The sequence below is a fragment of the Somniosus microcephalus genome, chromosome 4 (genome assembly GCF_052327205.1).
Source record: "Somniosus microcephalus isolate GS21.2 chromosome 4, FLI_Smic_1.0, whole genome shotgun sequence".
NCBI lineage: Eukaryota > Metazoa > Chordata > Chondrichthyes > Squaliformes > Somniosidae > Somniosus > Somniosus microcephalus.
Genome location: NC_140990.1, coordinates 158,421,603 through 158,443,564, shown reverse-complemented (window position 1 = coordinate 158,443,564; position 21,962 = coordinate 158,421,603). Strand labels below are relative to the sequence as shown.

Sequence of the window (21,962 nt, the reverse complement as noted above, 5' to 3'; positions counted from 1 at the left end):
GGGGAAATCAGCCAGGGTTCCTGTTCCTGATCACTGCCCAGTGACCCCTGGGTTAGAGAGAGGGGAAATCAGCCAGGGTTCCTGGTCCTGATCACTGTCCAGTGACCCCTGAGGGAGAGTGAGACAGAGTGTGAGAGTCTGAGAGGGAGGGAGAGGCGGAAAGGGTGAGAGTGCGAGATGGAGGGAGGGCTGGAGTAGCACTATCTGTCTCACACTGTGCCAGAGTTTAATTCTCTCCCTCGTCCCACAGAGAAAGCCAAGCCTAGGCCATCAGCCAATCAACGCCAAGGATCTGCTCCAGACCAGGGAGAGGACGCACGTGAGTGATATACCCCACACCCCTCACTTTAACACTGATATACCCCACACCCCTCACTGTAACACTGATATACCCCACACCCCTCACTGTAACGCTGATATACCCCACACCCCTCACTGTAACACTGATATACCTCACACCCCTCACTGTAACACTGATATACCTCACACCCCTCACTGTAACACTGATATACCCCACACCCCTCACTTTAACACTGATATACCCCACACCCCTCACTGTAACGCTGATATACCCCACACCCCTCACTGTAACACTGATATACCTCACACCCCTCACTGTAACGCTGATATACCCCACACCCCTCACTGTAACGCTGATATACCCCACACCCCTCACTGTAACGCTGATATACCCCACACCCCTCACTGTAACACTGATATACCCCACACCCCTCACTGTAACACTGATATACCCCACACCCCTCACTGTAACACTGATATACCCCACACCCCTCACTGTAACGCTGATATACCCCACACCCCTCACTGTAACGCTGATATACCCCACACCCCTCACTGTAACACTGATATACCCCACACCCCTCACTGTAACACTGATATACCCCACAACACTCACTGTAACACTGATATACCCCACACCCGTCACTGTAACACTGATATACCCCACACCCCTCACTGTAACACTCTGACAAATTTGCTGGAGTTCTTTGAGGAAGTAACGTATAGGGTGGATAAAGGGGAACCAGTGGACGTAGTGTATTTAGACTTCCAAAAGGCATTTGACAAGGTGCCACACAAAAGATTATTGCTTAAGATAAAAAATCACGGGATTGGGGGTAATATTCTGGCATGGATAGAGGATTGGCTATCTAACAGAAGGCAGAGAGTTGGGATAAATGGTTCATTCTCAGACTGGCAATCAGTAACTAGTGGTGTTCCGCAGGGGTCAGTGCTGGGTCCCCAACTCTTTACAATCTATATTAACGATTTGGAGGAGGGGACCGAGTGTAACATATCAAAGTTTGCAGATGATACTAAGATGGGAGGGAAAGTAGTGAGCGAGGAGGACAGAAAAAACCTGCAAGGGGACATAGACAGGCTAAGTAAGTGGGCAGAGATTTGGCAGATGGAATACAATACTGGAAAGTGTGAGGTTATGCACTTTGGCAGGAAAAATCGTAGAGCAAGTTATTATCTTAATGGCAAGAAACTGGAAAGTACTGAAGTACAAAGGGATCTGGGGGTCCTGGTGCATGAAACTCAAAAGGTTAGTATGCAGGTGCAGCAAGTGATTAAGAAGGCCAATGGAATGTTGGCTTTCATTGCTAGAGGGATAGAATATAAAAATAGGGAGGTATTGCTTCAGTTGTACAAGGTATTGGTGAGACCGCACCTGGAATACTGCGTACAGTTTTGGTGTCCATACTTAAGAAAGGACATACTTGCTCTCGAGTCAGTACAAAGAAGGTTCACTCGGTTAATCCCGGGGATGAGGGGATGGACATATGAGGAGAGGTTGAGTAGATTGGGACTCGACTCATTGGAGTTCAGAAGAATGAGAGGCGATCTTATTGAAACATATAAGATTGTGAAGGGGTTGGATCGGGTGGATGCGGGGAAGATGTTCCCGATGATGGGTGAAACTAGAACTAGGGGGCATAGTCTTAGAATAAGGGGCTGCTCTTTCAAAACTGAGATGAGGAGGAACTACTTCACTCAGAAGGTGGTCGGTCTGTGGAATATGCTGCCCCAAAAAGCTGTAGAAGCTACATCATTACATAAATTTAAAACAGAAATAGACAGTTTCCTAGAAGTAAAGGGAATTAAAGGTTACGGGGAGCGGGCAGGAATTTGGACATGAGTCTAGGTTCGGATCGGTCATGGCCCTGTGGGTAGCGGAGCGGGCCCAGGGGCCGTGTAGCCTGATCCTGCTCCTATTTCGTGTCTAATTCTGTTAGATTCAGGAGATGGTTCTGTGATAGTGGATTGGCGGTTAGGATCAGATCAGCCATGATCTTATTGAATGGCGGAGCAGGCTCGAGGGGCCGATTGGCCTACTCCTGCTCCTATTTCTTATGTTCTTATGTTCTTATACCCTTCACTGTAACACTGATATACCCCACACCCCTCACTGTAACACTGATATACCCCACACCCCTCACTGTAACACTCTGATATACCCCACACCCCTCACTGTAACACTGATATACCCCACACCCCTCACTGTAACACTCTGATATACCCCTCACTGTAACACTGATATACACCACACACCTCACTGTAACACTGATATACCCCACACCCCAACTGTAACACTGATATACCCCACACCCCTCACCGTAACACTGATATACCCCACACCCCTCATTGTAACACTGATATTCCCCAAACCCCTCACTGTAACACTCTGATATACCCCTCACTGTAACACTGATATAACCCACACCCCTAACTGTAACACTGATATACCCCACACCCCTAACTGTAACACTGATATACCCCACACCCCTAACTGTAACACTGATATACCCCACACCCCTCACCGTAACACTGATATACCCCACACCCCTCACTGTAACACTGATATACCCCACACCCCTCACTGTAACACTGATATTCCCCAAACCCCTCACTGTAACACTGATATACCCCACACCCCTCACTGTAACACTGATATACCCCACACCCCTAACTGTAACACTGATATACCCCAAACCCCTCACTGTAACACTGATATAACCCACACCCCTAACTGTGACACTGATATACCCCACACCCCTCACCGTAACACTGATATACCCCACACCCCTCACCGTAACACTGATATACCCCACACCCCTCATTGTAACACTGATATTCCCCAAACCCCTCACTGTAACACTGATATAACCCGCACCCCTAACTGTAACACTGATATACCCCACACCCCTCACTGTAACACTCTGATATACCCCTCACTGTAACACTGATATACCCCACACCCCTCGCTTAACACTGATACACCCCACACCCCTCACTTTTGTTATGTCCGTGTATCTTAATGTTGTGTCCTTCAATAATCAGACAACAGACTGCAGGGAACGATTCAACAGGTGTTTACTGAATGAGGGTTAGAGTCATAGAGTCATAGAGTTTTACAGCACAGAAAGAGGCCCTTCGGCCCATCGTGTCTGCGCCGCCCATCCATCCCTGTCCAGTCTAATCCCATTTTCCAGCATTTGGTCCATAGCCTTGTATGCAATGGCATTTCAAGTGCTCATCCAAATGCTTCTTGAATGTTGTGAGGGTTCCTGCCTCCACCACCCTTTCAGGCATTGAGTTGCACATTCCAACCACCCTCTGGGTGAAAAAGTTCCTCCTCTAAATCTCCTGCCCCTTACCCTGAATCTATGCCCCCTTGTTATTGACCCCCCCCACTAAGGGGAAAAGCTCCTCTTTATCTACCCTATCTATGCCCCTCATTATTTTGTACACCTCAATCAGGTCCCCCCTCAGCCTTCTCTGCTCCAAGGAAAACAACTCCAGCCTGTCCAGCCTCTCTTCATAGCTGAGGCGCTCCATCCCAGGTAACATCCTGGTGAATCTTCTCTGCACCCTCTCCAAAGCAATCACATCCTTCCTATAGTGAGGCGACCAGAACTGCACACAGTACTCCAGCTGTGGCCTCACCAGCGTTTTGTACAGCTCCATCATAACCTCCCTGCTCTTATATTCTATGCCTCGGCTAATGAAGGCAAGTATCCCATATGCCTTTTTAACCACCTTATCTACCTGCTCCGCTGCCTTCAGGGATCTATGTACATGTACACCAAGGTCCCTCTGACCCTCTGTACTTCCTAGGGTCCTACCACTCATTGTGTATTCCCTTGCCTTATTTGTCCGTCCAAAATGCATCACCTCGCAATTTTCAGGGTTAAATTCCATTTGCCACTTTTCCGCCCATCTGACCAACCCGTTTATATCGTCCTGTAGCCGGAGGCTTTCCTCCTCGCAATTTACCACCCCACCAATTTTCGTGTCATCTGCGAACTTACTGATCATACCTTTTACATTCTCATCCAAATCATTTATGTAGATCACAAACAATAAGGGACCCAGCACCGATCCCTGAGGTACCCCACTGGACACAGGCTTCCAGTCACAAAAGCAACCTTCGACCATCACCCTCTGCCTCCTGCCACTCAGCCAGTTTAGGATCCAACGCGCCAAGGCACCCTGGATCCCATGGGCTCTTACCTTCTTGACCAGTCTCCTATGCGGGACTTTGTCAAAAGCTTTACTCTGGAACTAATTGTACAGATCACTACTCAGGGTTTATATACAGGTGTGGTCACTGCCGGTACTACAGTATACAGGAGCTGTAAAAAGTAGTTCTCTCCCTTAAGGTATATATACATTACATACATTACAATTCCTCCCCTTTTAGATTAACAGTACCATAATACTCATTTAACAATTAACATTTTTAATATACAATGTTATATGAAAATAGTCCATTCATATATTCAGTCTCTGGGGAGGCTTCCTGATTCTTTCTGGATAACGCCTTTCCTGAGTGTCTCGCTCTTGGTGCGGAGGCGATTCTAACACCCTGTCGTCAGTTGATTCATCAGCTTCCAATGCTATTGTTTCTGAGGTAGATGCGACCTGTTCGTCGGGTTCCTCACCAGGTATGTATGGCCGAGACATGGGGTTGACTCGTTCCTGTGAGTCTAGGATCTGGTCAGCATGGCGTCTCACAATGTTCTCCCCAACATCCACTGTGTACATTAGTGGCCCCTGCCGTGCGCATATCGTTCCTGGTTGCCATTTCTCTTCGGTAGTCGCGGGCCAAGACTGGTTGCCCTACATTGAAGCTCCCTGTCGGCTTCTTATTGATGTGCTGGAATTGCTTACTCTCAACATCTCTTCGTACATTTGGTCTGAGCAAATCCAGACGAGGTCTCAACCTTCGGTTAAAGAACATCATGGCCGGGGCCTGGTTGGTGACTGCATGTGTCGCATTTCTGTAGGCTAACAGGAAATTGTCCACCTTATGCTACAGTGGAATGTCGTCATCGCACATGGCCTTTACTGCTTTTTTAAAGGTTTGTACGAACCTCTCAGCCAATCCATTTGTGGCTGGATGATACGGGGCGGATGTGTAATGCCTTACCCCATTCCTTTTCATAAATCTTCGAAACTTTTCGGACACAAACTGTGGTCCGTTATCGGAGCAAATCTGCTCTGGCAAGCCGTTCCTGGCAAAAATGGTCCGTAGGACTGCAATAGTTTTCTCCGTGGTGGTGGAGGACATTTTGATCACCTCAGGCCATTTCGAGTGCGCATCCACGGCTATTAAAAACATTGAGTCCATGAATGGACCAGCAAAATCAATATGCACCCGTTGCCATGGAGATGAGGGCCACTCCCATGGGTGTAGAGGGGCATGTGGTGGTGCATTTTGGACCTTCTGGCATCCTGAGCAGCTCTTTGTCAGGTCCTCGATTTGCTGATCGATCCCCGGCCACCACACATAAGCCCTAGCAAGGCTTTTCATTTTCACCCCTCCCAGATGACCTTCGTGAAGCTCATTGAGCACTCTCTCCCTTAACTTGGGTGGAATTACCACTCGGGATCCACACATCAAGGTCCCCTGGCATACTGACAGCTGTTCTCTTCTGGATGAGAATGCTGGCAACAGTGAGTCGCCATGTGCTGGCCATCCCTTCACCGTCAAATCATATACCCGAGACATTGTCGGGTCATTTCGGGTTTCCTTTTCGATACAAGCGTTAGTTACCGGTAGGTATTCAACTATAGTTGAATGGAATATTTCGACAGGATCCACTGCTGGTGCTTCCTCCGCAGTAGGCAGTGGCAGGCGTGATAGCCCATCAGCATTTCCATGCTGTTTCGTGCCCTTATATTCAATCTCATAGTGGTGCGCCCCTAGAAAAAGTGACCATCTTTGTAGTCGTTGCGCAGTCATCACCGGAACGCCCTTCTTCGGATTAAAAATGGAGACAAGAGGCTGGTGATCAGTCAGCAAGGTGAATTTCTGCCCGTGCAGATAGTGATTGAACTTTTTCACTCCCCACACTAGGCTGAGGGCCTCCCTGTCAATCTGGGCGTAGTTATGCTCGGCTGAGGTTAGTGATCATGACGCAAAGGCTATTGGCCTCTCTGAGCCGTCCGAGAATTTGTGCGACAGCACCGCTCCAATGCCGTAGGGTGACGCATCACATGCCAACCGAATTGGTAATGCCGGGTTCTAATGGGCCAATACCTCTTTCGATGTGATTAGTGTTTTGCTCTTCTGGAAAGCTCATCTACATTCGTCACTCCACTTCCATGGCACCCCAGTTTGCAGTAGGGTGTTCAGTGGGTGTAGTATTGTAGACAAATTTGGCAAGAACTTATGGTAGTAGTTTACCAGCCTGAGGAACGACCTCAGTTGTGACACATTTTCCGGTGCTGGAGCCTTGACTACTGCCTCAATCTTCTCTGGGGACTTATGTAACCCCTCTTTATCGATAACGTGGCCACAATACGAGATCTGTTTTCTAAAAAACTCGCATTTGGGGCGGTTAGCTCGGAGCCCATATTCCTGCAATCTAGTGAGCACCTGCTCCAGGTTGGCAAGGTGATCACTGTCATTTTCGCCCGTGACCAGGATGTCGTCCAAATAACACTGGGTCCCTGGGATCCCTTGCAGGACTTGTTCCATTGCCCTCTGCCAAATAGCCGGAGCTGATGCTACCCCGAATACCAGCCGGTTGTATTGGTAGAGACCTTTATGGGTGTTGATTGTGAAGTATTTTTTTGATGCTTCTTCTACCTCCATTTGCAGATACGCCTGGGCCAGATCAATCTTAGTGAAGCATTTCCCTCCAGATAGCGAGGCGAAAATATCTTCAATCCGCGGAAGTGGATATTGTACGGTGTGAAGGACCGGGTTCACTGTTACCTTAAAGTCCCCACAGATGCGAACCTTCCTTGGTTCCCCAGGCGTGCTGCTCAACGACTTTTTCATCACAGGGACGATGGGTGTAGCCCACTCGCTCCAGTCTACCTTGGACAGTACACCTGAACGTTCCAGATTCTCCAGCTCTGCTTCGACGGCTGGGCGGATCGCATAAGGTACCGGTCTGGCCGTAAAAAATTTTGGGCTTGCGTTTTCTTCAATTTTATTCATCGCTGTCATGCCTTTTAGTGTTCCGAGTCCTTGCTGGAACACTTCTTTCGCGTCAATTAGGATCTTTGACAGTCGCCCAGGTGTGACGTCGTCATCCTTTTTGTCAGTGCCTGTATGGAATGCCAATCTAGCTGTATCTTCTGGATCCATTCACGTCCTAGTAGTGGTGGTCCTCCATCTGGCAATACATATAGGTCCATTTTTGGTGTTTCCTTGCCGTTATATATAACGTTCACCCTTATTTTTCCTTTGGGATAGACTTTTTGCCCCGTGTACGTCTTCAAGACAATCTTTGTGTATCTCAAGGGTATATGTGAGAATAGCTGCTTGTAGTCCCTTCGGTTTATGACTGTTAGGGCTGATCCTGTGTCCAATTCCATTTTCACTTGGACTCCTGCTATCTTGAGCGTGACCCAGATAGTTTGGTGATCCTCCGTTTTGATCACATTATGTAGTTTCAGACAACCCAGCTCCTTGCTTCCGGAGTCTGTATCACTCTTCTGTTCGTCTGAACTACTCTCCGTCACCTTATGTACCTCCTTGTACTTCTCCTGTGGAGATTTCTTGCTGCTGGTTTTCTTTCTTGACCTGCAGACTCTTGCTATGTGTCCTACTTTTCCACACTGTCTGCACACTTTGTCCTTGAACCAGCAATCATTATGGTCGTGTGTTGTTCTGCCGCAGCGATAGCACTTCACTGTTTCGTATGACATTTCATTTGTGCCATATTCTTGCGGTCTCCGTTGTATCTCTGCAGCGCCCCGTGCTGCTGCTTCGTGTGATACTGCAATGCTGAAAGCCTTGTCCAGCGTAAGATCCTTTTCTGATAGAAGCCGTTTCTGGGTTCCTTCACTTTGAAGCCCACACACAAACTTGTCCCTTAAAGCATCTGCTAGTCCCGTTCCAAACTGGCAGTGTTTCGAAAGCTTGCGCAGTTCCGTTAAATACTCAGCATTACTTTCATCTTTATGCTGGTTCCTTTTGTGAAACTTAAATCTTTCTGCTATCAGCAGCGGTGTGGGGTTTAAGTGGTCCTGTAGGATTGACACTATGTTTTCAAAATCCTATTCTACTGGCTTCTCTGGGGTTACTAGGTTTCGTAGTAAGCCATACGTTTTTGCACCCATTGAATTCAACAATACCAGCGCTTTCTTGTCATCTGGCACTTCATTCGCCTTGCAGTATACTTCTATGCGTTCGACATATGTCGTCCAATCTTCAACTTCATTGTCGAACGCTGTGATACTGCCACTCTTTGGCATTTTTGGGTATGGTTAGACTGGCTTAAAATGGCGTCTCCCGCGCTGCTGCCGACGCCGCTCTCGACGGTCCTCGTGGCAAATGGCGACGCCCTGTGGGTTTCGTGCGCTGCTGCCAGCGCTGCTCTCTGCGGTCCTCGTGGCAATGGCAGCGCCTCGTGTTTTCCTGCGCGCTTCTCTCCCCCGTTGACGCTGCTCGGCCCTTGAACACCGGCTGCGCTCTGCTCTCTCTCGTCTCTCCCCCGTTGACGCCGCTCGGTCCTGAACACCGGCTGCGCCCTGTGCACTCTGCCCTCTCTCTGTCCCCCGTCGACGCTGCTCAGCCTTTTTCTGTGCCGCTCGGTCGGTTCTAGCCCGCCGCTGTCTGGGAAGGGTCTGCGCAGTACCTGTTGCCAGCCCGTTTCGCTGGACCACCGTGACTGGAAAGCCAAGCCTGGCTCTCGACAGCCTCCCCTGCGATGCTCAAATCTGCGCTGGATGACTGGGCGGTTGCCCGTGGTCGACGCCCGTGCTTCTGGACTCGACCTTCTTCCACTGTTCTCCAGGAGCGAATCCCTGGGAGGTGATGCAGAGTTGCAGGTAGGTTCGAATCTGCCTCGTCGCCAATGTTATGTCCGTGTATCTTAATGTTGTGTCCTTCACTAATCAGACAACAGACTGCAGGGAACGATTCAACAGGTGTTTACTGAATGAGGGTTACTCTAGAACTAACTGTACAGATCACTACTCAGGGTTTATATACAGGTGTGGTCACTGCCGGTACTACAGTATACAGGAGCTGTAAAAAGTAGTTCTCTCCCTTAAGGTATATATACATTACAACTGTAACACTGATTTACCCCACACCCCTCACTGTAACACTGATATACCCCACACCCCTCACTGTAACACTCTGATATACCCCACACCCCTCACTGTAACACTGATATACCCCACACCCCTCACTGTAACACTCTGATATACCTCACACCCCTCACTAACACTCTGATATACCCCGCACCCCTCACTAACACTGATATACCCCCACAGTGTAACATTCTGATATACCCCCTGCCCTCACTGTAACACTCTGATATACCGCACACCCCTTACTGTAACACATTGATATACCTCCTCACTGTAACATTCTGATATATTCCACACCCCTCACTGTAACACTGATATACCCCACACCCCTCACTATAACACTCTGATGTACCCCATACCCCTCACTGTAACCCTCCGATATACCCCCCCCCCCTCACTGTAACAGTTATAACCCACACCCCTCACTGTAACACTCTGATGTACTGAGGGAGCGCTGCACTGTCGGAGGGGTAGTACTGAGGGAGCGCTGCACTGTCGGAGGGGTAGTACTGAGGGAGCGCTGCACTGTCGGAGGGGCAGTAAACATAGAAACATAGAAGATAGGAGCAGGAGTAGGCCATTCCGCCCCTCGAGCCTTGTCCACCATTTAATGAGATCATGGCTGATCATCCAAATTCAATACCCTGTCCCTGCTTTCTCCCCATATCCCTTGATCCCTTTAGCCTTAAGAAATATATCTAACTCCTTCTTGAATATATTTAATGAATTGGCCTCAACTGTCTTCTGTGGTAGAGAATTCCACAGGTTCACCACTCTCTGGGTGAAGAAATCACTCCTCAACTCAGTCCTAAATGGCTTACCCTTTATCCTTAGACTGTGACCCCTGGTTCTGGACTCCCCCGCCATCGGGAACATCCTTCCTGCATCTAGTCTGTCTAGTCCTGTTAGAATTTTATAAGTTTCAATGAGATCCCCTCTCATTCTTCTGAACTCTAGCGAATATAAGCCTAATCGACCCAATCTCTCTTCATATGTCATTCCTGCCATCCCAGGTATCAGCCTGGTGAATCTTCGCTGCACTCCCTCCGTGGCAAGAACATCCTTCCTCGGGTGACCAAAGCTGCACACAATACTCAAGGTGTGGTCTCACCAAGGCCCTGTACAACTGCAGCAAGACATCCTTGTTCCTGTACTCGAATCCTCTCGCTACGAAGGCCAACATACCATTTGCTTTCTTAACCGCCTGCTGCACCTGCATGCTTACCTTCAGCAACTGGTGCACAAGGACACCCAGGTCTCGTTGCACTTCCCCTTCTCCCAATCTATTGCCGTTCAGATAATAATCTGCCTTCCTGTTTTTGCCACCAAAGTGGATAACCTCGCATTTATCCACATTATACTGTATCTGCCATGCATCTGCCCAATCACCCAACCTGTCCAAATCGTACTGGAGTTTCTCTGCATCCTCCTCACAGCACACATGCCCACCCAGCTTTGTGTCGTCTGCAAACTTGGAGGTATTACATCTGGTTCCCTCGTCCAGATCATTAATATATATTGTGAATAACTGGGGTCCTAGCACCGATCCCTGCGGTACCCCACTAGTCACTGCCTGCCATTCGGAAAAAGACCCGTTTATTCCAACTCTTTGCTTCCTGTCTGCCAACCAGTTCTCTATCCAAGTCAATACCTTGCCCCCAATCCCATGTGCTTTAACATTACACGCTAATCTCTTATGCGGGACCTTATCGAAAGCCTTCTGAAGGTCCAAATACACCACATCCACTGGTTATCCCTTATCTATTCTAGTAGATTAGTCAAGCACGATTTACCTTTTGTAAATCCAGGTTGACTTTGTCCGATCCGGTCACTGTTTTCCAAGTGCTCTGCTATTACATCTTTTATAATGGACTCTAGCATTTTCCCCACTACCGATGTCAGGCTTACCGGGCTATAATTCCCCGTTTTCTCTCTACCACCTTTTTTAAATAGTCGGGTAACATTAGCTACCCTCCAATCCATGGGAACTGTTCCAGAGTCTATAGAATTTTGAAAGATGACCAGCAATGCATCCTTAAGTACCCTAGGATGTAGATTATCAGGCCCTGGGGATTTATCGGCCTTCAATCCCATCAATTTCCCTAACACCATTTCCCTACAAATACTGATTTCATTCAGTTCTTCCCTCTCATTAGACCCTATGTTCCCTGACATCTCTGGGAGGTTATTTGTGTCCTCCTTTGTGAAGACAGAACCAAAGTATGTATTTAATTGGTCTGCCATTTCTTTGTTCTGACTGCAAGGGACCTACGATAGCAAAATACTGCAGATAAACATTCACTAACATTCACATTGACCAACATTCACTACAAGCCCACTGATTCCCACAGCTACCTGGACTACACTTCCTCCCACCCCGCCTCCTGTAAGGACTTGATTCCATTCTCCCAGTTTCTCCGTCTCCGCCGCATCTGCTCCGACGATGCCACCTTCCACACCAGTGCTTCCGACATGTCTTCCTTTTTCCTCAATCGAGGATTCCCCTCTACCGTGGTTGACACAGCCCTCGACCGTGTCCGTTCTATCTCCCGCACTTCTGCCCTCACCCCTGCCCCTCCCTCCCAGAACCACGATAAGGTTCCCCTTGTCCTCACCTTTCACCCCACCAGCCTCCACATTCAACGGATCATCCTCCGCCATTTCCGCCACCTCCAAAGTGATCCCACCACCAAACGCATCTTCCCCTCCCCTCCCCTTTCAGCATTCCGTAGGGACCGCTCCCTCCGAGACACCCTAGCCCACTCCTCTATCACCCCCAGCACCCCTTCCCCTTCGCCTGGCACCTTCCCGTGCAAGCGCAGGAGATGTAACACCTGCCATTATACCTCCCGCCTTCCCACTGTCCAGGGCCCCAAACACCCCTTCCAGGTGAAACAGCGATTTACTTGTACTTCTTGCAATCTAGTATACTGTATTCGCTGCTCACGATGCGGTCTCCTCTACATTGGGGAGACCAAACGCAGATTGGGTGACCGCTTTGCGGAACACCTCCGTTCAGTCCGTAAGGGTGACCCCGAGCTTCCGGTCGCCTGTCATTTTAATTCACCGTCCCATTCCCACTCAGACCTCACCGTCCTTGGCCTCTTGCATTGTTCCACGGAAGCTCAATGTAAACTCGAGGAACAGCACCTCATCTTTCGATTAGGCACTTTACAGCCTTCCGGACTCAATATCGAGTTCAACAATTTCAGATCATAACCTTGGCCCCTATTACATTTTTACTTATATTTTTTATCCACACCTTTGTTTTGGCCTTCCCCCCCCCCCGCCCTTTTTTTTTTCTCTTCCCACATGACAGCTGTCTCCCATTCTGCCAGCGCATTTCACACCTAATCTAGGGCCGTCTTTTGTCTCCACTAGTCCTATCACCATCTCGTCTCGTTTTGAATACCTCTTAATGTCTCTTCTCTTTTGTTCTCTCCCAGCTTGGCCTCTTAATCTATTTCATTTCCTGTGCCTCTTTAGTCTTGACAAAGGGTTTTGACCCAAAACGTTGACTCTATTTTCTCTCCACAGATGTTGCCTGGCCTGCTGAGTTTTTCCAGCATTTTCTGTTGTTATTTTGCAAGGGACCTACGCTTGACTTCACCAATCTTTTTCTCTTCACATATCTATAGAAGCTTTTACAGTCAGTTTTTATGTTCCCCGCAAGCTTACTCTCATACTCTATTTTCCCCATAATTAATCCCTTTGTCCTCCTTTGCTGAATCCTAAACTGCTCCCGATCCTCAGGTTTGCTGCTTTTTCTGGCCAATTTATATGTCCTCTCCTTGGATCTTATGCTATCCCTAATTTCCCTTGTTAGCCACGGTTCAGTCACCTTTTTTGTTTTATTTTTATGCCAAACAGGGATGAACAAATTCTGTAGTTCATCCATGCGATCTTTAAATGTTTGCCATTGCCTATCCACCGTCAACCCTTTAAGTAACATTCCCCAATCCATCCTAGCCAACTTGCGCCTCATATCGTCGTAGTTTCCTTTGTTTAAATTCAGGACCCTAGTCTCTGAGTCAACTACTTCACTCTCCATCTTAATGAAGAATTCTATCATTTTATGATCGCTCCTCCCAAAGAGGTCTCATAAAATAAGATTGCTAATTAATCCTTTCTCATTACATAATACCGAGTCTAAGATGGCCTGATCTCTAGTTGGTTCCTCGACATATTGGCCCAGGAAAGCATCCCGTATACACCCTAGGACTACCTCCTCCACAGTATTGTTACTAATTTGGTTAGCCCAATCTATATGCAGATTAAAATCACCCATGATAACTGCTATGCCCTTATTGCACGCATCTCTAATTTCCTGTTTAATGCCATCCCCAACCTCAGCATTACTGTTTGGGGGTCTGTATACAACTCCCACTAACGTTTTCTGCCTCTTGGTATTTCTCAGCTCTACCCATACAGATTCCACATCATCAGAGCTAATATCCTTCCTTACTATTGTGTTAATCTCCTCTTTAACCCGCAATGCTACCCCACCTCCTTTTCCCTTTCCTTCCTGAATGTTGAATTCCCAACCTTGGTCACCTGGAGCCATGTTTCCATAATCCCAATTATATCATATCCGTTTACATCTATTTGCGCAGCTAATTCATCCACCTTATTACGAATGCTCCTCGCATTAAGACACACAGCCTTCAGGCTTGTTTTTTTAACACTCTTAGTCCTTTTAGAATTATTATTTACTGTAGCCCTGTTTGATTTACACCCTTGATTTCTCTGCCTTCCACTTTTGCTTTTCTCCTTGCTGTCTTTTGTTTCTATCCTTGCTTCCCTTTCCTCTGTCTCCCTGCACAGGTTCCCAACCCCCTGCCATTTTAGTTTAAACCCTCCCCAACAGTACTAGCAAACCTCCCCTTAGGACATCGGTTCCGGTCCCGCCCAGGTGCAAACCGTCCAGCTTGTACTGGTCCCACCTCCCCCAGAACCGGTTCCAATGTCCCAGGAATTTGAATCCTTCCCCCTTGCACGATTCCTCTAGCCACGTATTCATCTGAAATATCCTTCTATTTCTACACTGACTAGCACGTGGCACTGGTAGCAATCCTGGGATTACTACCTTTGAGGTCCTATTTTTTAATTTACCTCCTAACTCCTTATATTCAGCATTTAGGACCTCATCCCGTTTTTTACCTATATCGTTGGTACCCAAATGCACCACGACAACTGGCTGTTCACCCTGCTCCTCCAGAATGCCCTGCAGCCGTCCCGAGACATCCTTGATCCTTGCACCAGGGAGGCAACATACCATCCTGGAGTCTCGTTTGCGGCTGCAGAAACGCCTATCTATTCCCCTTACAATAGAATCCCCCATCACTATAGCTCTCCCGCTCTTTTTCCTCCCGTCCTGTGCAGCAGAGCCACCCACGGTGCCAGGAATTTGGCGGCTGCTGCTGCCTTCCCCCGATGAGCCATCCTCCCCAACAATATCCAAAGTGGTGTATCTGTTTGAGAGGGGGATGGCCACAGGAGACCCCTGCACTACCTGCCTGCGCCAACTACTCTGCCTGGTGGTCACCCATTCCCTTCCTGCCTGTGCAGACTTTACCTGCGGTGTGACCAACTCATTAAACGTGCTATCCACGACGGCCTCAGAATTGCGAATGGTCCAGTATGTATCCAATCGCAGCTCCAGCGCCGCAATGTGGTCTGCCAGTAGCTGCAGCTGGATACACTTCCCGCACACATGGTCGGCAGGGACACAGGACGTGTCCCTGATTTCCCACATAGTGCAGGAGGAGCATGCCACAGGGCCGAGCTGTGCTGCCATGACTTAACCCTTTAATTATTTTAAATTAAATCAAATCAATACCACTAATTACACTACAATTAAATGATATACTCAAGGGCCCTTGTTTACTAGCACTCCCCGCTACACAACAGAGACCGTAGAAACTATAACCACAAAAATTAAGACCTTCTAAACTTTATAAACTATTAACCTTAACTGTCAAACTATAGAGTATTATAAGTACTCACCTGGCTGTACTCACCCAAACAGCTGCTTCCTTCTGCCCGCGTCACGTTTTGAATCGTGACATGGCTCTGGAACGCCGCCGCCGGTCTGTGAGATTGGTAAGCCTCTGTAAAACAGCCCGTGAAAGTGAGTTTAAATACTCACTGTACTCTCCTGCTGCTCCCGACACCGGCCTCTGGGAGCGCCGCACTGTCGGAGGGGCGGTACGGAGGGAGCGCCGCACTGTCGGAGGGGCGGTACGGAGGGAGCGCCGCACTGTCGGAGGGGCAGTACTGAGGGAGCGCCGCACTGTCGGAGCAGCAGTACCGAGGGAGTGCCGCACTGTCGGAGGGGCAGTACCGAGGGAGTGCCGCACTGTCGGAGGGGCAGTACTGAGGGAGCGCTGCACTGTCGGAGGGGCAGTACTGAGGGAGTGCTGCACTGTCAGAGGGACCTTCTTTCGGATGAGACATTAAGCCAAGGCCCTGTCTGCACACTCGGGTGGACGTACAAAATTCCACGACCTTTGGGGAACAGAGTGTTCTCCCAGTGTCCGGGGCCAACATTCCTCCCTCAACCAACGTCACCAGCAGTGGATGAAGCTGCGGTTCCAGGGCTGCCATGTGGGCGATGTCACTAACTCAGAATGGCTCCTCATTCACCGACACAGCAGGTGAAGCCCTGTGGTGTGTTCGAAGGATACAAAGCACCAAATGGATGAATGTCCCTTTCCACAAATAGGCAGATCTATGTGTCTGATTAAATCAGTACAGTTTTCTGCATTGTAACGACAGACTCAGTGATTTATCTTTGTGTCTCTCACAGGAAAACCGCTCTTCACCAAAGCCCAGACAAGACTTCACGCTGTGTGAGTATCACAGGAACAATCTCGCTCTTCCCCCCTCTCTCTCTCCCCCCCCCTCCCTCCCCCTCTCTCTCCCCCCGCCCCCTCCTCTCTCTCCCCCCGCCCCCTCCTCTCTCTCCCCCCGCCCCCTCCTCTCTCTCCCCCCGCCCCCTCCTCTCTCTCCCCCCGCCCCCTCCTCTCTCTCCCCCCGCCCCCTCCTCTCTCTCCCCCCGCCCCCTCCTCTCTCTCCCCCCGCCCCCTCCTCTCTCCCCCCGCCCCCTCCTCTCTCTCCCCCCCGCCCCCTCCTCTCTCTCCCCCCGCCCCCTCCTCTCTCTCCCCCGCCCCCTCCTCTCTCTCCCCCCCGCCCCCTCCTCTCTCTCCCCCCGCCCCCTCCTCTCTCTCCCCCCGCCCCCTCCTCTCTCTCCCCCGCCCCCTCCTCTCTCTCCCCCCGCCCCCTCCTCTCTCTCCCCCCGCCCCCTCCTCTCTCCCCCCGCCCCCTCCCCCCCCAAGCCGTGGGGCCAAATGGCCTGCTTCTGTGCTGTATATAAAATTTGCGCCACACAAGTGCCAGGCAATGACGATCTCCAACAAGCGAGCGTCTAACCACTGCCCTTGACATTCAACAGCATTACCATCATTGTATTCCCCGCCATCAATATCCTGGGGGTCACCATTGACCAGAAACTTAACTGGACCGGCCACATAAATACTTTGGTTACAACAGCAGGTCAGAGGCTGGGTATTCTGTGGTGAGTGTCTCACCTCCTGACTTCACAAAGCCTTTCCACAATCTACAAGGCACAAGGAGTGTGATGGAATACTCTCCACTTGCCTGGATGAGTGCAGCTCCAACAACACTCAAGAAGCTCGACACCATCCAGGACAAAGCAGCCCGATTGATTGGCACCCCATCCACCACCTTAAACATTCAGTCCCTCCACCACCGGCGCACTGTGGCTGCAGGGGAAGATTTGGTAATATTGGAAAGCCTGCACACATGCTGTAAGGCCACATCCCGTGAATGAGATGTGATAACTAGGCGTCTAACCCTGTGCCAGGTTACTCTCCGTGCTTAGTGTAACCCAGGCATGTGACTGGACCATTCCTATTGCAACGGATGCTGGGTACCACTCGCTTTGACTAATGGTGATGTGTTCTGTATTCTGCAGACAACTGTAGGGTGACCTTCAACCAGCGAACTGCCCACAAGAAGCTGGCCCTGACTGAGCGCTACACCAGCCTGTGTGTCACAGAGCAGTTGCAGGCCTACCCTGACCTACCCGAGAGGTTCTTCAACTGTTCCCAGGTGCTGGGCCTGCAGTGCTTTACAAATGGCCGGCGTTACTGGGAAGTGACCAACAACGGGAGCAGTTTCTGGGCGATCGGGATCGCATGCATTGGGATGGATCGGGGCGGTTCCAGGAGTCGGCTGGGGAGGAACGCACTGAGCTGGTGTTTGGAGAGCTTCGGCCAGAAGCTGTCAGTCTGGCATGGGGACCGGGAAGTTATTCTGAATGCTCCGCAGCCCAAGGTGATTGGGGTGTACCTGGACTTCGAGACGGGGGTTGTGGCCTTCTATTCCGTCAGTTCCTCCATGCTGTTGTTGTACGGCTTCAAAGCCCAGTTTCAGTGCCAGGTCTTCCCTGCTTTCTGGGTGGGCTCGAGTGGCACGAAGCTCACTCTGGGTCAGTGATCCGAAGGTTCCTGCACCGCTCGGCCCAGGATCGTCCCAACGTCAGATTTTGTGCATTTATTTTGCCGCTTCAAAAATTATTTTTAGGAAATCTTAAACAAATTCAGCGTTAATGGTGTCGGGAACAGGGAAAACCCGGGCTGGAGTAATGGTGTCGGGAACAGGGAAAACCCGGGCTGGAGTAATGGTGTCGGGAACGGGGAAAACCCGGGCTGGAGTAATGGTGTCGGGAACGGGGAAAACCCGGGCTGGGCTCCAGCACTGGCAATATATCAACAGCAGGCAGTCTGATCCCAGGGTGTGTGGAGATCGGTGGGGGGGGTTAGTGGGTTTGAGCTGTACCGCCCACTGTTACAGTGGAACTGATGCTGTCCCGCCCCCCCCCAGTATATCTCTGCTGGGTGCAGGGCACGTGCCCAGAGATTGTCCCCACAAACACTCAGGATAAGGAGTAAGCCACTTAGGACTGAGATGAGGAGGAATTTCTTCACCCAGAGTGGTGAACCTGTGGAATTCTCTACCACAGAAGGCCGTCGAGGCCAATTCATTAAATATATTCAAGAAGGAGTTCGATATATTTCTTAAGGCTAAAGGGATCAAGGATTATGGGGAGAAGGCAGGAACAGGGTACTGAGTTTGGATGATCAGCCATGATCTCATTAAATGGCGGAGCAGGCTTGAGGGGCCGAATGGCCTACTCCTGCTCCTATCTTCTATGTTTCTATGTTTCAGCTACCAGCAGACACAGAGCGGCTGTGCGGAGGTGATGGGCTGGGAACCAGGAGTAGCTGTTTGCGTTTCCCCCTCGCACCTTTATTAAACTACCTGAGAATAGCAGGAACCCCAGGGGAGTGAACAGAATTCATCTCAAATCTGTGGTATTGAAGAAATTGCTGCCTTTAACTGGCGCCGAGTTAGTGTAGGAATCACTTCATGTATTTCAATTAAACCCTTTGCCTGAGTTTTACGGGCGGGCGATTTGAAGCGAGTTACTCCTCACCCTCAGCTCAGCCTGCGATTTACCAGCAGTCTGTGATAGTGGATTGGCGGTTAGGATCAGATCAGCCATGATCTTATTGAATGGCGGAGCAGGCTCGAGGGGCCGATTGGCCGACTCCTGCTCCTATTTCTTATGTTCTTATGTTCCCAGGCACTGTTAATCTGCACAGTATCCAGGAGTTCACCTGATGCTGGTTCTCCGCACGGCACAGCGGTGCCCGGTCAATGCAGTGCCCGGTTACTGCAATTCCTGGTTACTCAGTGCCAGGTTACCACGGTGCCCAAGTTGCTCAGGGCTGGTTACTTAGTTGTGCATTTAGTTATGGCAGTGCCTGGTGATAGTTATGCCGGTTCCCAGTGCTAATTATACTGGTGCACGTTTCTAGTTATGCCGATGCCTGTTATGCCGGTGCTCGTTAAGCCAGTGCCTGGTGCCCAGTGCTCGTTATGCTGGTGCTCAGTGCTCGTTATGCTGGTGCCCAGTGCTCGTTATGCTGGTGCCCAGTGCTCGTTATGCCGGTGCTAGTTAAGCCAGTGCTGGGTGCTAGTTATGCTGGTTCCCAGTGCTAGTTATGCTGGTGCTCAGTGCTCATTATGCTGGTGCCCAGTGCTCGTTATGCTGGTGCTCAGTGCTAGTTATGCCGGTGCTAGTTAAGCCAGTGCTGGGTGCTAGTTATGCTGGTTCCCAGTGCTCATTATGCTGGTGCTCAGTGCTAGTTATGCCGGTGCTAGTTAAGCCAGTGCTGGGTGCTAGTTATGCTGGTTCCCTGTGCTAGTTATGCTGGTTTCCAGTGCTAGTTCTGCCGGTTCCCAGTGCTAGTTAAGTTGGTGCTCATTATGCCAGTGCCCGTTATGCCAGTGCTAGTTATGCTGGTGCCCGGTGCTTGTTATGCCGGTGCTCAATGCTAGTTATGCTGGTTCCCAGTGCTAGTTTTGCTGGTTCCCAGTGCTAGTTATGCCAGTGCCTGGTGCTAGTTACCCGGTGCTCGTTATGCCAGTGCTAGTTATGCGGTGCTAGTTAAGCCAGTGCCTGGTGCTAGTTACCCAGTGCTCGTTATGCCAGTGCCCAGTGCTCATTATGCCCTGCGGCAGTTATGCCGGTGTCCAGTACTAGTTATGTCAGTGCCTGGTGCTAGTTAGGCCATTGCCCTGTGGTAGTTAGGTTGGTGCCCAGTGCTAGTTAAACCAGTGCCAGGTAAGCCAGTCCTAGTTATACTAGTGGCCGGTTGCTCCTGCTGGCTGCCTTGCCAACAGCACTGAAATGTTGTAGATTTATAATTGAATCTGGTGACAAGGGGCCATTGTGAATCTGATCCAAGCCCTGCTTCCTGTCCCCCACTCGATGTGGGTACAGCTGCTCGTGGGCAGAGTCACACCAATACCACATCCACCAGCCGGTAATATCGAGGGCGCTCATTCCTGAACTCAGAATCTTTTAAAAAGATATATTCTTGTGATTATTTCTCATGTTTTCTGTTCTCGTTGACATTGTTTTATATTTTTTTATCTGGAGAATGGTGGGATGATTTGAAATATTACATTTTCCTTTGAGTTTCTCCGTTTGTGACTATAACTTCTTACCAATGAAAGAAAGAACGCGCCTTTCATGACCTCAGGAAGTCCCAAAGCACTTTACAGCCAATTAAGTACTTTTGAAGTGCAGTCATTGTTGTAATGTAGGAAACGCAGCAGCCAATTTGTGCACAGCAACGTGATGATGACTGGATAATCTGTTTTAATGATGTTAGTTGAGGGATAAATGTTGGCCCCAGGACACCGGGGAGAATGCATTCTCCCTCCCCAGAGTGCAGTAATCTGACCGCTCAGCTGTCGAGCTCTGTGTTTACCAGTGGCACGCTGCGTAATATACGTAGGGAAGGGGTAACTCTCTGGGGCCTTTCCTGATTCATAATGTGATTGCTGTTGGAGACTGGGAGTCTGTTCACTCAACATATTGTATTCATTTACTTGTATCTCATCGTTTCAGACTCAATAAACCTTCCTCGCCTGACTGTGCGCTGCTCCTTTGTGTCTCGGGGGGTGGGTAGCCAGCCCCCTTTCATTCTGCTTGTTTTAGATAAAAAGGTCACTGCAGCAGTGAGGTGGAAGAGTGGGGAAAGTTGTTTGAAAGTGAATCGAGTCCGGTCAGCTAACAGTACACAGGCCCAGCGAGAGCCCCACCCTCAGGGCCAGCACACTCATCAATGGGCTGTTCATTCTGGAGGATTCCAGCATGGATGCGACAAATACTTCGCCACATTCCCTTCACTTGTTCCCTGAAAACACTGACTCTCACTGGGGTACAGGTTATCAGTCCCACATCCTGACCCTAAATACCAACCACACTAACTGCCCTCTGCCCCGGGGATGTCAGTCTATCTGCAGCGGGCCGGGCCTCCGTTGTACACCGTGAGCAAGTGTTGATACCGCGCTGTCGCTGCCAGCGCTCCCCCCCCCTCACGATGCTGACTCTCTCCATTTCTGTTTCTTTGCTCTCCCTCTGGTACTGGAACCATTTAAGAAACAATTCGATGCTATTAATGGGGTCCTTTTGAATGGATGAACCAGGCTTTAAACATTTAAAACATAGAGATAGGAACAGGAGTAGGCCATTCGGCCCTTCGAGCCTGCTCTGCCATTCAATGAGATCATGGCTGATCTTCGTCTGAGATCATAGCTGATCTTACCAGTTCAGTACCCCGTCCCCGCCTTTTCTCCGTAACCCTTAATCCCCTTAGCCTTCAAAAATATATCCAATTCTCTCTTGAAAATATTTATTGAATTAGCCTTCACAGCCCTCTGTGGCAGGGAATTCCACAGGCTCACCACTCTTTGAGTGAAGAAATTCTTCCTCATCTCTG

At 49.7% G+C, this 21,962-nt stretch overlaps 1 pseudogene across 1 annotated transcript in view; it reads left to right on the top strand.

Moving 5' to 3' along the window:
• Positions 1-21,113, top strand: part of LOC147119953 (E3 ubiquitin/ISG15 ligase TRIM25-like) — a 78,571-nt pseudogene extending 57,458 nt beyond the window's left edge. Inside the window, exons 11-13 of the transcript XR_015078106.1 lie at positions 251-319; positions 16,391-16,433; positions 17,579-21,113. The product of XR_015078106.1 is annotated as an E3 ubiquitin/ISG15 ligase TRIM25-like (transcript). The remainder of the gene's footprint in view (positions 1-250; positions 320-16,390; positions 16,434-17,578) is intronic.
• The last annotated feature ends 849 nt before the right edge of the window (positions 21,114-21,962 follow it).